General features: G+C 37.9%; 1 long non-coding RNA gene across 2 annotated transcripts; it reads left to right on the top strand.

Annotated features, from left to right (window-relative positions):
• Positions 1–2,208: 2,208 nt before the first annotated feature.
• Positions 2,209–13,463, top strand: LOC121373936. Of its 2 annotated transcripts, XR_005958159.1 has the most exons (5): positions 2,209–2,353; positions 8,881–9,100; positions 10,820–10,980; positions 11,384–11,587; positions 11,986–13,463. It is a non-coding gene; the product is annotated as an uncharacterized LOC121373936 (long non-coding RNA). The 2 variants fall into 2 exon arrangements; XR_005958158.1 differs by lacking the exon at positions 10,820–10,980.
• Positions 13,464–17,146: the final 3,683 nt, after the last annotated feature.

Below are 17,146 nucleotides of genomic sequence, written 5' to 3'. Positions count from 1 at the left end.
CACCCTCATACGACCGTCGGCCCTATCTAAGCAGTAGCGGCTTTCGTCGGAGAACGACGATGTTCTGCCACTGTCGGTTCCGCCACTGTCGATGCAGAACAGCCCAGTTGTGTCGTGCAAGGCGGTGTCGCTGTGTGAGACGTTGTCCAATGTACGGTCGACGACAGTTCAGATGGATGGCGATCAGACGACGTCGTACCGTGGTGTAGGAAACGGGGCGGTTGTGGGTTCCCACTGTCTGCCGGGCTGTTGTGGTGGCTGGTACGAACCGATCACGCATGTGAGTTCGGACGATGTAACGGTCCTGGCGCTGTGACGTCACTCTGGGACGGCCGCTACGTGGACGGTCGACGACGTTGTTGTTCTGTAGAAATCGGTCTATGAGACGGTAGATTGTCGAGACATGGACACCGAAAGCACGTGCAACCTGCCTGGCATCCATTCCGGCCTCCAAATTCCCCAAAGCTCTATGTCTGGAATCAGCGTTAAGTCGTGGCATCGTTGTATCGCTACTCGTAAAATGAGTTGAACATTGCTGTCTGGCGTTTCTTTTATACCCAGGCCTGGTAGTGTTTCACGTGCAATTCGCATCTTTCATGATCCACCCGTTTTGCATTCCAGATCGATTTTGGTCGTCAATTTCAGCACGTGCGTGACGTCACACTGTACTCGTTTTTTTCATGCGTTATGTGGAATTGGATACGCTGACAAGATGGCTATTGGTCAACCTAATCGATTTGTACATAGTTTATTCAAATGTGGGTTTTTTAATATTTTAAAATTTTCGCGTTTCTTTTGGAGTTAAGTATATATATATATATATATTTTTTTTTTTTTTTTTTTTTTTTTTAAGCAAAAAATATGTAAATAGTCCTACTTATAATGATACTTATCTCATATTGTTTTGGCTTTGATTTTAAATGTGATAGTCGACTGGTCAGTCGGGTCGTTTATAAAGTACATAGCACCAAATCAATATCCATAGTCGACAATATTAACATATGTAGCTAAAGCTGCTAGACATTTATATGCAACGTTTCGATCAGCATACAACCCCTCATACTTAAAATAAATCAGAAAAAGTGGTTCAGCCACATGTGCATGCATTTTAGCAGGGTGTCTAGACTATGGCGTGTGAAATATATAGAGAGGTCGAGTCAAGCTTCCTCAGAAAATATATTGAACAAAATATTGCTCGAGCAGGGAGGGGTTTCGATCCCCGAAACCCTCCCCGTGCATACGCGCCTGGTGTTAAGTTGTTAGTTTAGAACTAACCGAAAACCCTTTTTGACTATCCTCATTTCGCATAAAAATTAGCATCCACTTTTTAGTTAAAATGGACAGCGCACATTCAAACACACTAGTTAATGGTAGATTAGGGCCAACTTTGATTACTTAGTAGTTAGTTCAAATTAAATTATAGGAATTTAGACCTACAGTCAAGATGAAACAACAGTTTGTGACAAGTCATGTCATGTATCTCACCAATGGGGCAGGTCGTCACCCCGAATTGTGTAACCATTTGTGTGATGAGCGATTGATCCACGTCGGTGGACTCATTGGTCTCCAGCCACGGTGCTCCACAACTGGAACAAGTGACGATTATATAATTTATAATTAAACGAAAATAAATAATTATCTTTAAACCCACAGAAGGTGTTCTCATTGGGATTTAGATAGTTTTTACTCAAGATAAATTCTGAATTAATTTGACGATAATGTCTTTGCGTTAAGTCCAACCTGTCTATAACGGCCACTCATGGGTCATCAATTGACTTTATAAGTCAGTTCAAAATGTATGCAGACCTGGCCCCAAGATTATAATTACACAATTAAATTATTGTTCTCTGAAGCTACAAAAATGTGTTTCAACCCACTTTGTTTTTGCTAATACGGCAATAATCACAAACAGTAACAGCGGATTCAAGGGGTGGGGACCACGATTCAAGTTGACTTTTAATTCACTTAATTGCTTCATATCAAGAATGTTTTGACATAGTAAAACGATTATTCGAGCTCACCCCCGCCAATCTTATTTGCGACTTGGAAGAATTAATTACATGAACATAATTCACATGTATCTAAGTAGAGGAACCTATTTAAGATCAGAAGAAATAAATGCACAATTCGTTATTGTATATTTTACGGTACAGCATACGCCACTCACAAAGGGAGATAACTATCATTGACTCTATCGCGTAACCTCGGTATATCACGTGTACTTTTAGCGCGCATTTGATATTGACAGTATCCACGAGAAAGTCGTTTGCTTGTTCTGAATGTGCACGTAAAACCCTATGACCTGACCTGAGAAAGTCGTGCTCACATTTGCAATGCGTCTTTGAAGTGTTCGGTAAGTGGCCAGTGTTCAACACACAATTGTTAATGTTAATATTGTTTTATCTGAATAGATTATTTTTGTGTGCCAATATCAGGGTTGAAAATTAACGATAACCATGGTCGCCAGCATGGCAAGTTCAAGTTGTCTTGAAGAAAAATCTTACTGGCCCTTCTCAAATTCAACTAGCCCTCCAGTAGGTATGTGCCGATTTTTTTTTAACGTTCACAGATGGAGATAAACCATTTAATCATGATTTATAATTTGAGGTATTGAAATAGCGATATTAAGTGCTAGGGTCTGGACCATCGGGACTGTAGCCGAGCACTGTATCCACTCGGCCAAGCAGTGGATCAACAAGTGAGACGAAGTATTGCGAGATCTCCGTAAATTCCATATACTGCTGGGCGAAATCGCCGTACTATATATATCTAACTAAAAAGGAATTTTATTATTTAAAATGTTACTAACATTAATTACCTTATAAACTCATTGTGTGGATGTTTATATATGTACTCTTCAAAAGAAGAAACGCAAAACCACATTGTCGTAACATTTGGAGAATTGATTTAATTATTGAATGGTGAGTCCGATAATTACCAAATGTTGCAGGATTGTTCACAATTCACTCTAGTCCATTGTGAGTAAGTGATAGGACACACCACCAAGGTCAAGGTCATCTGGAGTCAATACCGGGTGTGGCCTCCGCGTGTGTTGACAACTGCCTGGCACCGCCTGCCCATTGAAGCAACCAGAGTACGGATGACGTCCCGGGGGATGGTGGCCCACTCGGCCTGCAAGGCTGCTGCCAGCTCGGGCAGGGTCTGGGGCTGTGGTTGTCGCTGTCGGAGGCGTCGGTCCAACTCGTCCCAATTGGGTTCAAATCCGTCCAACTCGTCCCAATTGGGTTCAAATCCGGTGATATCGATGGCCAAGGAAGGACATTAATGTTGTTGTTCTGTAGGAAAGCCGTTGTGAGACGTGCTGTGTGAGGCCTGGCGTTGTCATGTTGGAACACTGCGTTGGCGTTGGCCATATCTGGAACGATGTGTGGCCGGAGGATCTGGTCAATGTAGCCCTGTGCATTCGGGTTGCCCTGCACGTGGACCAGGTCAGTTCTGCCAGTGTGTGAGATGGCTGCCCACACCATGACACTACCCCCGCCGAATCTGTCCACTTCCTGCACGCAGTTTGCCGCATAACGTTCACCACGACGCCTATACACGCGACATCTTCCATCATGACGTCGGAGCAGAAATCGGAGTCGACGGTGTTGTGGTGTTAAGATGACACCTCGAACTGGACATCTGGCACTTGGTGCTTGGGGACACATGGAATGCCCTGGCAACGGCCGTTCTGGATTCGCCTGCGTCTAGTAGGCCGATGGCATTGTTTCTCTGCGGTTCACTGAGACGTGGCATGTCCTGGATTGTCAACTGTCGGCCAGATACAGAGGCCAGGCAAGCGAACACCCTGCACTTTTATACTGTCGGTGTTCATGTTGCACGTGCAGACAACGCACGTGCAGTGGTGACATGGTTTGCACGTGGCTGCGTTTTTGCGAATATTCACATTTTGGAACTTTATTGTACAGTAGATGCATTTTATCGAATGTAACCGTGGGAATGTGTTTGGGACATGCAATCACCGTATATTCACAAAGCATGAACCGGTAGGAAACATAAAATCGGAGTTATAACCCATTTGTACCCTTTTGCGTTTCTTTTTTTGAAGAGTATATATAGATATAATTTTTTTTCTTCTGTTTACTCCACCATTGTTGGTCAAGATTGCCGACACGTTTTCCTTCCGTGTTCCATTGTTTGCATTTAAATCTTATCATTTACTGCATGAAATGATACGAACAATGTTCAAATCAAATGTGATGTGTCCTTTTTTCTGTCTTTGCCTGTTAACCTTCTGACTACTGCAGGCGAGATATCTCGCCCGACGTCACGTCAGTCGATATACTGTACACTGTATACAGTGCATTCCCCAATTCATATTTCCCGCCGTTTTGCACACGACACTCACCGGAAACGGAAATATAATTAAAGAAAAAAGATTTTTTTTCAAAATGGTGGTTTTTGTTTTGATTTTTTCAATTGAAAATACCTTGAAATTTTGAGTTCAAAAAGTGGTTTTCGGCAAGTATTTTCGCTTGACAACAATGGCGGCACGTCGCGGTAATTTTCAGGGATCGATAGCTGATTGTAACAGCTACTTTGATAATAAATTTGATCGTTTTACCAACAACGAAAATTACCAAATATTGCAATATGAATCGTAGTTCGGGTTTAAAAAAAAATTCTGGTCAGAAAACCACTGTTATCGGGAATAATGGACATAAATACTGGACAGCTGGCCACAAATGCCCGTAAGTAAGCGCAACTTTTTCGATTTTTTGCCTAATTTTAATCACCATTAGCCGATCTAAAATAATAAAAATCACAAAAAAAGACACGAAAATAATACTTACCGATTCATATATGAACTTTATTTCATGTATTTATGAAACATTTAAGTGAATATAGGCGAGTAAAAATTATAAACTTGTACCCACTCAACGTGGTTTTTGTTAAAAATTAATCCAGTAGTCTAAAGGTTAAAGTGTTAGCTAGTGTTTGTATTCTGCCGATCGAAGCTGGGCGAAATCGCGGAAAAATATACGCTTCGCAGCCAATTTGTTTGCACCTAAAGTTAAGCTAAATGTTATATGGCGGGAATATGCTAAATAATTTTTTTTAAAACGTTCGAGAAAGTTGTTGGTAACGATAGCATATCGTGAAAAATACGTCCTAGTTTCGGTAACTATAGCCGTCGGTATACTTGTCGGAATCGCGTAACCCAATTAAAAAACGGTTTACAAAGGAAAGTAAAACAAAATAGGGCCTAATTGATGATTTGTTTCTGGATTCTTGGAAATGGATTTTTTTTAGGAGTTATGTTGCCTGGCGAGTAACAATCTCTAGTTGGCTAGTATTTTTTTCATTCACTAGCCAGTTGGCGAGTAAATATAAAGTGCTGCTTTGCGCCCTGACGTTCATACTCCTCCCAGTACTTAAATGTCTTTGCCTGCATGTCTCGATATTTCTTCTGCAGTCTCTTCAGTTTTCCTTCCGACACAATTCGCACCTGGTTGCTGACGTGGCTAGCTTCCTGGTGTAGGAGTGAAACGAGCAGGTAGAGCTGTACTTGGGGACGACCTCTGCTGTTCAGTCGATAATGCCATCCTTCAACGTCGTCGTTGGTTCGGATACTCTGGAAGTACACGCTCCAGCTCTCTGGTGTCCACATATCGCTGGTGATCCAAGTTGTTTGAATATACTCAACTAGTCTGATCTGTTGGTCTGATGATGCTTCCTCTCTAAGTCCCTCGAAGATAGCTGGTATGTGTTGGTGTGGCAGAAATGGCAAGGACATCAGTCTCTTCAGATACCGGTGGGTGTCGTTGTTTGTCAGGTATGCCTGCCGCAGACCAAGATCTTGAATCTGTAACATTCAAAATATATTTAGAAATACATATCTAGAGTTATCACATTAATACATAATAATAGTCTTCCTATTTTCACTTTTTCTTCGTTTACCACAAATAATACAATCTACCCTCAATTAAAGATAGTAAATACTGACTGCAAATTTATACCATTTTTAATAAATAAATAATTTGTAATGTAAAATTGAAGATTGATAACCCATCCCGTACGTATTGGTATCGTTGGCTGTACTGCAGCCACTAAAATAGACGTGTAGAACTAATTTTAATCAGATTGATTTAAACACTATGACAATAAAGATGGTATTAATTACCTTCCTCCATATAGCCTGTGTCCAGTGAAATGAGCAACCCTTTATCTGTACCTCTGGGATGATGGCTGCTGCAGCTCGCCACAAGGCCGACTCAAAGTCTATCACCAGTCGCTGAACTCTTGGTTGTTGCGGCAACATCTCTAGGATTGCCTGCAATACTGCCTTGTAATCTCTTTTTCGGCGACCTGACATCAAACAAAACACTAACGGAATCTGTTCGGCACAGTCTTCCTGGCGAATGAACAAATGAATACTAAACAGCTGTGTAAACGGTTCTTTCACCAACTTGAACGTACCATCAGCATACCAGCTCTTGGACTGAGAAAGCAGAATTAGCTGTTCATCTGTTGAAAAGATTAGATGTCTCTTCCTCCCAGCGGTGACGTCAGCTTTCAAAAAGTTGCCGGGAATGTAGTCCATCTGCAGGTCGAATTGCAGGTCCACTGGATTTTTGGGTCTACTGGTTTGCTGACAGTAGTTGGCGTTGTGGGTCAGACTCAGTCTGTCCATGGTTGGTAATGCCGGACATGGTTCAGGTCCAAGATTATCCTCCACTAGTTTACTAATGATTGCTCCTGCGGATCGAAAAGGATTCTTCTTTGCCTCCGACTTCATTGCTACAGCAATGGTTGCAGCGACTTTTGCTCCGACCTTGGCTTCGTGACTGTGCATCCCAGGGCCACGATAGAACTTATCGTCTGTCTGACTGTCGCAGGGCAGTATTTAACTCGGGAGTTTCTTACCGAGCATCGCCATACACGGGTTCCATCTGAAATAGAAAGTATACATATATTACTTTAGTACCTACTGGATTCAAACTAAGAATCCCAAACTAATACCAAGGGGAAATAATAGTAACTCTTACATTATATACAAATATATACAAATTTAACTTGTAACTGAGTGGAAAAGCAAAAATTAATTTATCGTTTCTTAATACATTTTTATACATTTCTTAATAATATCCGTATAGTAATATTTATAAAATTTTATATACAATTTATATTCGAGTCATACCTGAAAGCTGGCTTCTCATGTAGCCGTCACTATCAAATAGCTTATTGTTTCCTCTTATACTCGCTGAACTGACAATCGAATAGGTGACATCCTGGTGGCTGATATCACCTGGTGCTGGTGGTGGTTCAACAAGTGAGTCTTCTATGACATCTGCAGGACGGGGTGGTCGTGGAAATACGTCAACCGAATCTTCCACTACGTATGTCGCATGGGAATACGTTAATTATATAATTAGTTTTAACAATGAACACTCATAATTAACGAGATGGGATTAATCAATTAACTAACACAATAATCTGATTATTTATCAGTATTAGTACAATGAATATATCAAATAAGGTGTATGTATTGTTAATTGTAATTTTAATTTATCCACAATTCCAATATTTTATGTATAAATGTATTTTGATGTATAGACAAATTATTGGCCAGTGACGTCAAAGTACTGTGCGCGCCATGTTTAGAATCACGTGATCGGTCTGCCATTAAGGGAGTGAAACTCGCACAATAATAACATGTGAAGGCATTGCATCTGGGTGCATTTTCAGTATTTATTCAGTATTGTAGATTGATATCAAAGTTGGTGGAAGTGTGTTAATCATTAAAAACGTAAATAATAAAGCATGTATATATTTACATGCGAATATAAAAGCATAACGAATAATATAAACTTATGCAAGCAAATATAATTTCCCTGGAAACTTGTATAGCCTAATTCATGTTTCCACAATTACTCCGTAAGCCACGCCCCCTTAGTTACTGTTACTACGTCCCACAAGCTAACATCCAAAATGGCGGAATCCGTAGGAGACTGCGTAGCTGATCTAAAAAGTATTCCAGATGATGTGTCTGTTTTATATCTTCCTGAGAGTTCGGGCCTTTCCAGAAAAGCACAAGAGAAAGGTTTAAATTATTTTACGCAAGGCTACATCCACGATATAAAAATTTCCGACGAAAATCAACCGAAAGTAAATGTGACATGCTGGCGTTCCATGAAGAAAAACGACTCGGCACACAACACTCCATATTCATATTTGCTTGGAGACGAAACAGCTATCAGAGGCTAACTGCTCCTCTAAAGCTGGGTTGAGTATATTTTGATATTAAACTAATATTGCAGCATGGTTTATTTTAGTGCAGAGCAAAAAGAAAAGTAACAAACCGGAATATAACAAATGACACACGTGTCTTAAAGCTGCATTGTCAAGACTTTGTAATAATATTTGAAAATTTACAATAGATCGCCCAACTGTTTAGTTTGAATTCACCTCACAACCAATTTCGGTCATATGCATCACACACACACACTGTCTTTTTTTTTTTTTTTTGACACTGTTCATGGGCCCAGTCTGTTCATTGGGCCATTTCTCGTTCCAGCCAGTGCACCATGACTGGTATGTACTACCCTGTCTGTGGGATGGTGCTGCTAATAAAAAATAGTAGCCCATGAAGTGGCAACAGTGGGTTTTCTCTCTCAATACAGTGTAGTCCTTAACCATGTCTGACACCATATAACCGTAAATAAAATGTGTTGAGTGCGTCATTAAATAAAATATTTCTTTCTTCTTTTTTTCTGTTCATGGGATGTGTGTTGGCATGTATATTATTCATATTTATAATAGGTAATGTGTATATAGCTAAATATCAACTGTGTATTATTATTTGAAAACAACAGGTGTTCACGAATATAAACGAATTTCGTTTTGTACTTCCAGGCTAAGTGGCCACTGCTCACACATTATTGTGCTCTTAAAAACCTTACAAGGATTCAAGCTGCACAATTTAACATAAGTCCCAGAACAGCAGAGTTGTACGAGCATTCCAAGACAGGATGAAAATAAAGCCAATACCAATGAGCCATGTTGTGGTGGAAAGACCCACAGCAGAAGTCAGAAAACGAAAGCCTGTATTGTGTCAGTTGGACACACAGAAGAAGTAAGACTTATAATGTTGATTTGTTCTTTGATACTAATTATATCGATTCATTTTGAAATTAGCATCACCTCATTGAGATTTTTTTATTGTATTTCTGGAATATTTCAGTATGTTCTGCAACTTCTTTGCAGAGAAATAAATAATAAACAATAAACTGAATATAAAATGTACATCTATATTTTAATCAATATAATAAAACACAGAATTGATTATATTTTGCATAAACTAATTTCATGTTGTTGTGAAATTAATATTTAATAATTAACTGGAATGTAGTATGATACTTTAAAAGTATTGTGCCGCTAACAATACGAAATTATTATGTACATAAATACCTCTGCAATATGAATACATCGTAATGACAACAATGTTACAATTCCTTTTTAACCAGTAAATACTACACCTTATAAGTTGGAAAACTGGCAAGATAGACTTGATTGATTGATTGATTGATAGATTGATTGGTAATCAATTAGCAAGATAATCTGTTTAAATCTACAATGCTGAATTAATTGGAACAACAAACGATGTCGGTGTTTCTTGTGAGTATAGTTTTCTCGCAGTGACCACTGTGCATACCGTTTTAAAGACGATTAACACTAATAATAGTGAAGTCTAATCAACATATAGACATAAACTGTTATAATGAATTATAATCATCTGTATTACAGTATTAACTATTAAAATACAGAAACAATTTCCCTGTAATGAAACTGAAATCGTGAAATGCTAATAAGCAATATATCTGTCCTTGTATCTTATCTCGTTAGTTTTCTGTTACTGTAATTTAATGTGATCAGTTCTATAAAACCGTAGATGTAAAGAACATATCGAAAAAAGAAAACCTACACAAGCTTTTAGTTTGACATTTTATTAATTTGTAACATTAACATGTTCTCAAATATATAAGTGTACTATAAAATGGAACACACAAACATGTCAGCGACCATGCCCAACTTTTGAGAAACCAATATCAAACCCAAAACATGCACTGAATAATAATAAGCTTAAAGTACTGTCAGTCGGGCCAACTTTGTTGTAAACAGTATGGAAGACAGAAAACAGACAGATGGAGTTTCAGTTTGAATTTTATTAATTTGTTACATTAATATGTTCTCAAACAATAAGTAAGTGTACAATGAAATGGTACACAAAACGTCGGCGATCTCGCCCAACCTTGCTGATATGGAGTAAACTGAACAAAAGCAATGACAGAAAAAACAAAAGCTTACAACATTAATTAAATATTATTATAATAACCAATTTATTGTAACAAACAGTGACATTCCCGTCTGCTTATATGTATATAGAGTACGGCGATTTCAACCAGCCGTATATGGAATTTACGGCTATCTCGCCTCGCCCGTGGCGAGATCACCCGGGCAAGATCGACTGGTGGCGAAATCGCCGGACTCCAGTGAGACTGCATTTTAATATTTTTAAATCTCATAGCGTGTATTTTGACTTAATGAACTGAGTGTTTACGGAATAAAACAAACCTTTAGTCCCATAATGCCTCACTGTGTCTTCTGTGCTATATTTCTACCAAAAGCACCAATAGCGATGTTCGCTGTGACGTCACGAAAAATCACGTGACTGGACTGGTTGGCAAGACGGTACTTCCGCATGGCCGACTGATTCCTTTGTTATTATTTTATCTGGTAATCTCGTTGAAAGCAAAATGGTTGTATCTTGTTGTGTGATCGATTGCACAAGCAGATTCGACAAGGATAACCCAAGGAGCTTTTTTCGCATCCCAAAGAAACCAGAACCCCGAAGAAAGCTTTGGATTACAGCCATAAAGCGCGTGTCTATCGTCGGATGTCAACAATGGGAACCTACAGACTACGATCGCGTTTGTTATCGTCACTAAATAACAGGTAAATTAATTGCCTACTTGCTTGCTTTGGATAAATGTAGCAATCTTTCAATTTATAACATGAACAATGAGCACGTTAAGGAGATATAGGTGCAAGTTAATATCACCGCCAGTACCCTCCCAACCCTTCTTGAATTGTTTTATTTTTATTTTATTTTTTATAAATAAACCCCCCCCCCCCCCCCCCCCCCCCACAACTTCGGGCACAACTTTTCCCAACTTAACACATTAATTAAAAATATGATCTGAGATTAGTTTTCAAGAAACATCTCATTAGTTTTCGTTTTATTATTATTATTATTTATTAGTCCCCAAGATGGTGTTGCTATCTCCCACAACTAATATTTTTTTACTTCCCAAACTTAGAGTAAAAACAGATCATTTAAAAATAATTATCATTCCAGGAAAGAAGAGCAATGACAAGAATAACCCTGACTACATTCCCTCTGTGAACTTGGGCTACAAGGACACTAAACCAAGTGGGGATCTGTGACATGCTAGACACTGTTGATTAGAGGGCAGAGAATCCGAAAAAGGCAAGAAACAAGCAGCTTATGCATTACTGGATTTGTCAAACACAGAAAATATATTTGAGACACAAGCTGAAGGTACACAATCATTTATTTGCATATGTACATGTTTTATATTTTGGACATAATCTTTGCGAAATATTAATGTATCGTACAAATACATACAAATCAGGTATAATGTGAATCAGAAATCTTAATTATACACATGTATGTACATCGTGATAATATGTAAAAGTTGGAATAACTAACCCTCAGAGGCTTTTGTATTAGTCTGGTAAATTATTATGGACACTTCAAATTAACACTTAGTAAAATGATAATACATTTGTGAGTAAGTAACATGTATATAGTTCATTTATTAACAAAATGGTGAAAATGTAGAATAATATACAAGGTATTTTGAGGTGTATTTTAGGATTTGCATAATACTGAAGTATTACTTTTATCAATCCCTTAACGTACATTTCTTTTTTCAGAATTGCAGCCACATGTCGACATACACAGTGGCTGTATTAAAAAAATTGCTGCCCTGCGAATAGAAAACCAGCAGCTATATGAAGAGAATGCGATTTTAAAACAGAATGAAAGTTGAGGAGCAGGTGACATCCAGTGATCAAAGAATTGTTTTATACAGGTCTACAGTCAAAAGCTCTATTTGTATGGCTGCTGTCATTTTGCTTATTTTGCTTCCCGGCACTTCCAGCGTGCAAAGTTCTAAGCCCAACATGTGTAATGATGTGTATAATAATGAAACTTAGGTTGAATCTCCAGCACCAGGACTTGGCGTATAGGTTCAGTGTGTCTGTGACCACAATATCCGACATTCTTAACCAGGGATTGCCAAAATTAGCAGAAAAACTTTCATTTCTGATTCAGTGGCCTGATAAAGACAGTCTTGATAAGAAACATGCCTAATGTTATTAAAATAACCTACCCAAAATGTGTGAGCATCATTGATTGTTTTGAAGTTTTTATTCAGAGACCCGGTCAACTTACAGCTAGGGCTCAAACATGGTCAAATTATAAACATAACAACACCATTAAATTTCTTGTGTCTATAACGGGGGCAATTTCTTATGTATCACAGGCTTTTGTGGGTAGGACATCGGATAAAGTTATTACTCAGAGAAGTGGTTATTTGGATAAATTGTAATATGGGGATCAAGTTTTAGCAGACAGAGGATTTCTGATAGCAGAAGATTTAGCAAACCGTAATGCAACACTAGTAATACCAGCCTTCACTAGGGGAAAGTCACAACTTAGTGCCAGAGAGGTTGAGCAGACCAGAAAAATAGCAAATGTGCGGATACATGTGGAACGAGCCATTGAAAGACTGAAAAACTAATATTTTGAGTAGCAGCATTAGTTTACACATGGTTCCACATGCAGACAGCATAGTCACAATCTGTTCAGCATTATGTAATTTACAACCATAACCTTTTCTTAGGTTTTTACCTGTATTATGCTTTCAAATGGTACACATTGTAATTCTTCTTTTTAGTTGCATGAAATGGGACTAAATAAATGTAACTTAAACAGAAAAAGAATATATTGCATTTTTTAAAATATAAATTAAATAAATAGTTTGGCATATTTCATTTGCTATTGTTATGATTTAGTCACAGCTGGCACAAAACCATTTTCCCCTGGGCTTTCTGTGAATGTTCACACACTTGTAGTGGAACCACTGGTAGGGACAGTCGTCATTGTCACATTTAATCATCCTACCATATTCCAGTTCGGAACAGATACACCATGTCTGATCACCATTGTCAACTTGCTTAATGCTTGATGTAGATACAGTCTGGTTTTCAAGTTCGCAAGTAACCAATTCATTTATTATGAAATTCTTTACAAATTGCTCACATTTTGTAATCATGCTTTGACAGAAGTCTACATCAATGGATAATCTTACGATGACCATACTTGGAGCCGGTTTACACTTAAGGAAAACTAAGTCATAATACTGGCATTCAGCAATATACATCTGAAGCTGCACTTGACTGTAAAACCTATGGTTTCTTTTAAGGTGCAGCGAGGTGTCTAGACAAAAGTCCTTATCGGTTGTTGCTGCATCCTGCACAGTCTTGTCCCTGTTTTTGAAAGGACATTTAATTTCCAACGTACCTTTACCGCAACACTGACAATTGATCATGCCGTCGGGACTAGCTCCAAGAAATGGGTGATCAGTGTTAATAATAAAGCCTGATGCATTACAATGAAAATTGACATGTGACCCAGTCTGGTGTTTAATATAGTCTATTCTACATTCTTCCTCGTGGTCAATTCCCCACTTCACCGCCTCTTTTTTTTGATAAATCATAGGTTGAATAACCGACAATACGTTTTACGAGATTATCTGGGGATGTTCTCTCTCTACGGGTCAAAATATCATGCGCTTTAGATGCAGTAACCCTGCCTTTTCTATGCTGAAACTAAAGGGGTCTGATAGCTTGATTTTTGGTTGCCATTTCCAGATTGATAGCTTGCTGCTTAGTAATCATATAGGAATCAAAGGTATTGTTTTCTGAAGTTGGTTCACTGAAACTTGTTAGCAATTTAGGGTATTTTGCAGTTTGGGGATTCTGATCAATAGGGGGATTTTTATCTGTTAGACCGGGTATGGAGACTGATGTGAAAAAAGAAACATTTGGGACTAGGGAAAACAACTTGTGTAGATCTTCGGAAGGTGGTAAAGCTGCAGATCCACTTGCTTGAACTGTCTGGATCTCCTTTGTCCTCTTGCCTTTAATGTCGTGAAATATGTCGGCGATTGTTGTCGGAATTACCTGAAAATAAATGACCCACAAAGACATGAGGAATACATTGTAAATCCAATATCAAAGAAAACAAACAATACTATATTTTAACCAAATACTACAATATACCGTAACAACATAGTTTGTAAAATGCCTGGGGCCTACCAGATATATGACCCAGCAAACACTAATGTAAAGGTTGTAAGCCCAATGGGCTATCATATGCTATAGTTCATGGTAAAAGAGTGCTCTATGAATTTGAATATCTTTAAAATTTAGTTTAGCATAACATGTTGCTAGGCTATAACATTTCAGATACATTGCAGCCCTCGGGCAATCAGTCAAATATAAAATATCCAACCCTGAAAGTTTCTGCTCAAATTACCTCTTTTCAGAAAGTACTATTCCACTGACAGGCCTGACTAGTTGAGCTGGTTTGAGTCATGCCCATCTTGACACCCATCTCAGTCTTAAACAAGAGTGCTCCAACATGGCTGCACACTTCACCTAAGCTAAAATACAATAAGAAAATATATGTAAAACCTTGTTTGTTCGCATACTAATAACACTTTCGATATATGTATATGCTACATAAAAATGTATACCTATTATTATATCGGTTTATATGGAACAAAATTTTCAACGAGGAAAGTTACAAATCATATTTATTTTTAAAAAAGCAAGACACTCATTTTATCTATATATATAGAATACTAGTGGTTATCGTTAAAGGCTTGAAAGGTGCTCAATACTTTAAAAGAGAGTAGAGCATGTAATAAATATATATATTTTGCACTTTGGTCCTACGCTATTACTCAGTTTCACGATCTTCAGATAGCCGACACTGGTGAATAGATTGCAGGGTTTTTATGTACTGCGGTTGCGTGGTTTAAGCTTGCTGGTGTGACAGCATTTTGAGATGAGCTCAGTCCTTTTGTTGTGATTATTTTTGTCTTTTGTTTGTAGGATGGCGAGCTTTTCCTCAATGCACAGATTGCATTGGCCTGAGTTTCGTTTGTACGTGTTCGATTGTTTGATAATTTGCCAGCTTATTTCATAATTTATTCGCTGTTTTTTTAGTTCCCAGACATGTTTTGATAGCTCGGTTTCTTTCGAGTATTTTTCATGTTTGAACGATTTCGTGTGATTGTTATATCACCGTTTGAAATTACTGCCAGATAGACTGATGTATGTTTTTGATGTTGCGCCAGTTGTTACGCTTGATTTGTATACTATCGAACTTGCTAGGGCATTGTCTGTCGAGTGGGCAGTTTTCTTTATTTCTGCAGTTGCAGTTTTCTTTTGTTGTTACGCTGACTGGAATAATAAATAAAAAATAATAAATATATATATATATATATATATATAAATAAATAAATAAGTGTGTGTATATATATATATATATATATATATAAATTATATATATATGTATTCTATTTGAGTATTAGATACATGTTTATATCACTATTTTGTACAATGTACAACAAATGTAGTTAATAAAATAAAATAAAATAAACCATCCAAAAGTTATATCCAGAGTGGGGTGTGACTACTGTAGACTGTGTGTAACAAGTATTGTATGTTGGAGACATAGCAGCCACTGACTAAACAATCTGCTAGGGTGTCATTAAACAAAAACTTCTTTCCAAGTCATATATTCAGACCCCTGGAAAAAGGGAAAATAGCCCTTAAAAGTCCTGGAAAATGAAACCATTTGAAGTGTATGAACCCTGAACCTGTGCCACTGTTTTTCTCCAAGTAAACCCATGGCTCATGGGGCTTGTCTCTCGCTCTCTGTGAAGGAGTCACCTTTGCTTTCATTGCCATGAATGGGCATTTATCGTCCACTGGATTCGACAGCACAACCTGCACATGCCCAAATGAAAACATAAAATTAAATACAATATTTGCAAACCAAGAACTTTTCAAGATCAGAGCCATTTTTGATACTTCAACTTATAGTTTGTTTAGAATATTCAGTTTCACGCCCCCCCCCCCCCCCCCCCCCAAAAAGAGCATGTTTTAATAATTCTCAAAACGCACACGCCGTTGGTATTTGAAATTAGCTGCTAGATTTAGTCATGTTAGTACAATGTGTGGGGGGTGGGGGAGGTTATGTATCTTTAACAAAGTGTGTTACACATGTAAATACATCCGTTTCCTGCAATGATGCATAAAATCTACTATAATTTGTGTAACCAAGTACTTAAAAATAGACATTATGGAAATGAAATTATAAAAATCATTAAAATCAAATTAATAAACGGACATATTAAATATTTTGTAGGCTTTCATGGAATTTTTGTTGTAAATGGACGGCGTGTCGATTAAATACAGGTAAATATCACCAAAAGTCAAATCTGACCAGTTGCTGGGATTCGTGCTCCATTTTTCAGTTAAAATGTATGGATCTGGCAACGTTTTCGTTTTGCCATTATAAAGCAGCAGCTTGTAATACCGTTGTTTTGCTTCGTTGCCCAAGGAACTCGCATACGGTGATAACTAATTCCTTTGTGAACCGACTACTATTTGCTGTAATGAAAGAAATGGTTCTTGCCAACCAGTTTTACGCGCATGCGCCGTACTGCGAACATCCCTATACTGCGGTGCAAACATACCTGACAAAGCGATCCTCTAAAAACTCCCACAAAAACAAAACGAGTCGAACGCCGTTGAATTCTTACACTTACACTTGATGACACTACATTGTGTCATCATTATTTAGCTTCGTATTCAATTTGTTTTATATATTTTGTTGTAATTGCACTTCGTATCCCGTTTTTATAGGTACTGTTGTTTAAATTATGACTTTTCACCGGATATGACTTTTATGGTTTCCGTAGATCTATATATTTCATTGCTATGTATATAATAAACG

The sequence above is a fragment of the Gigantopelta aegis genome, chromosome 6 (assembly GCF_016097555.1).
Source record: "Gigantopelta aegis isolate Gae_Host chromosome 6, Gae_host_genome, whole genome shotgun sequence".
Taxonomy (NCBI): Eukaryota; Metazoa; Mollusca; class Gastropoda; order Neomphalida; family Peltospiridae; genus Gigantopelta; species Gigantopelta aegis.
Note: the sequence above shows the minus strand (reverse complement) of the source record. Positions and strands in the feature narration are given on the sequence as shown.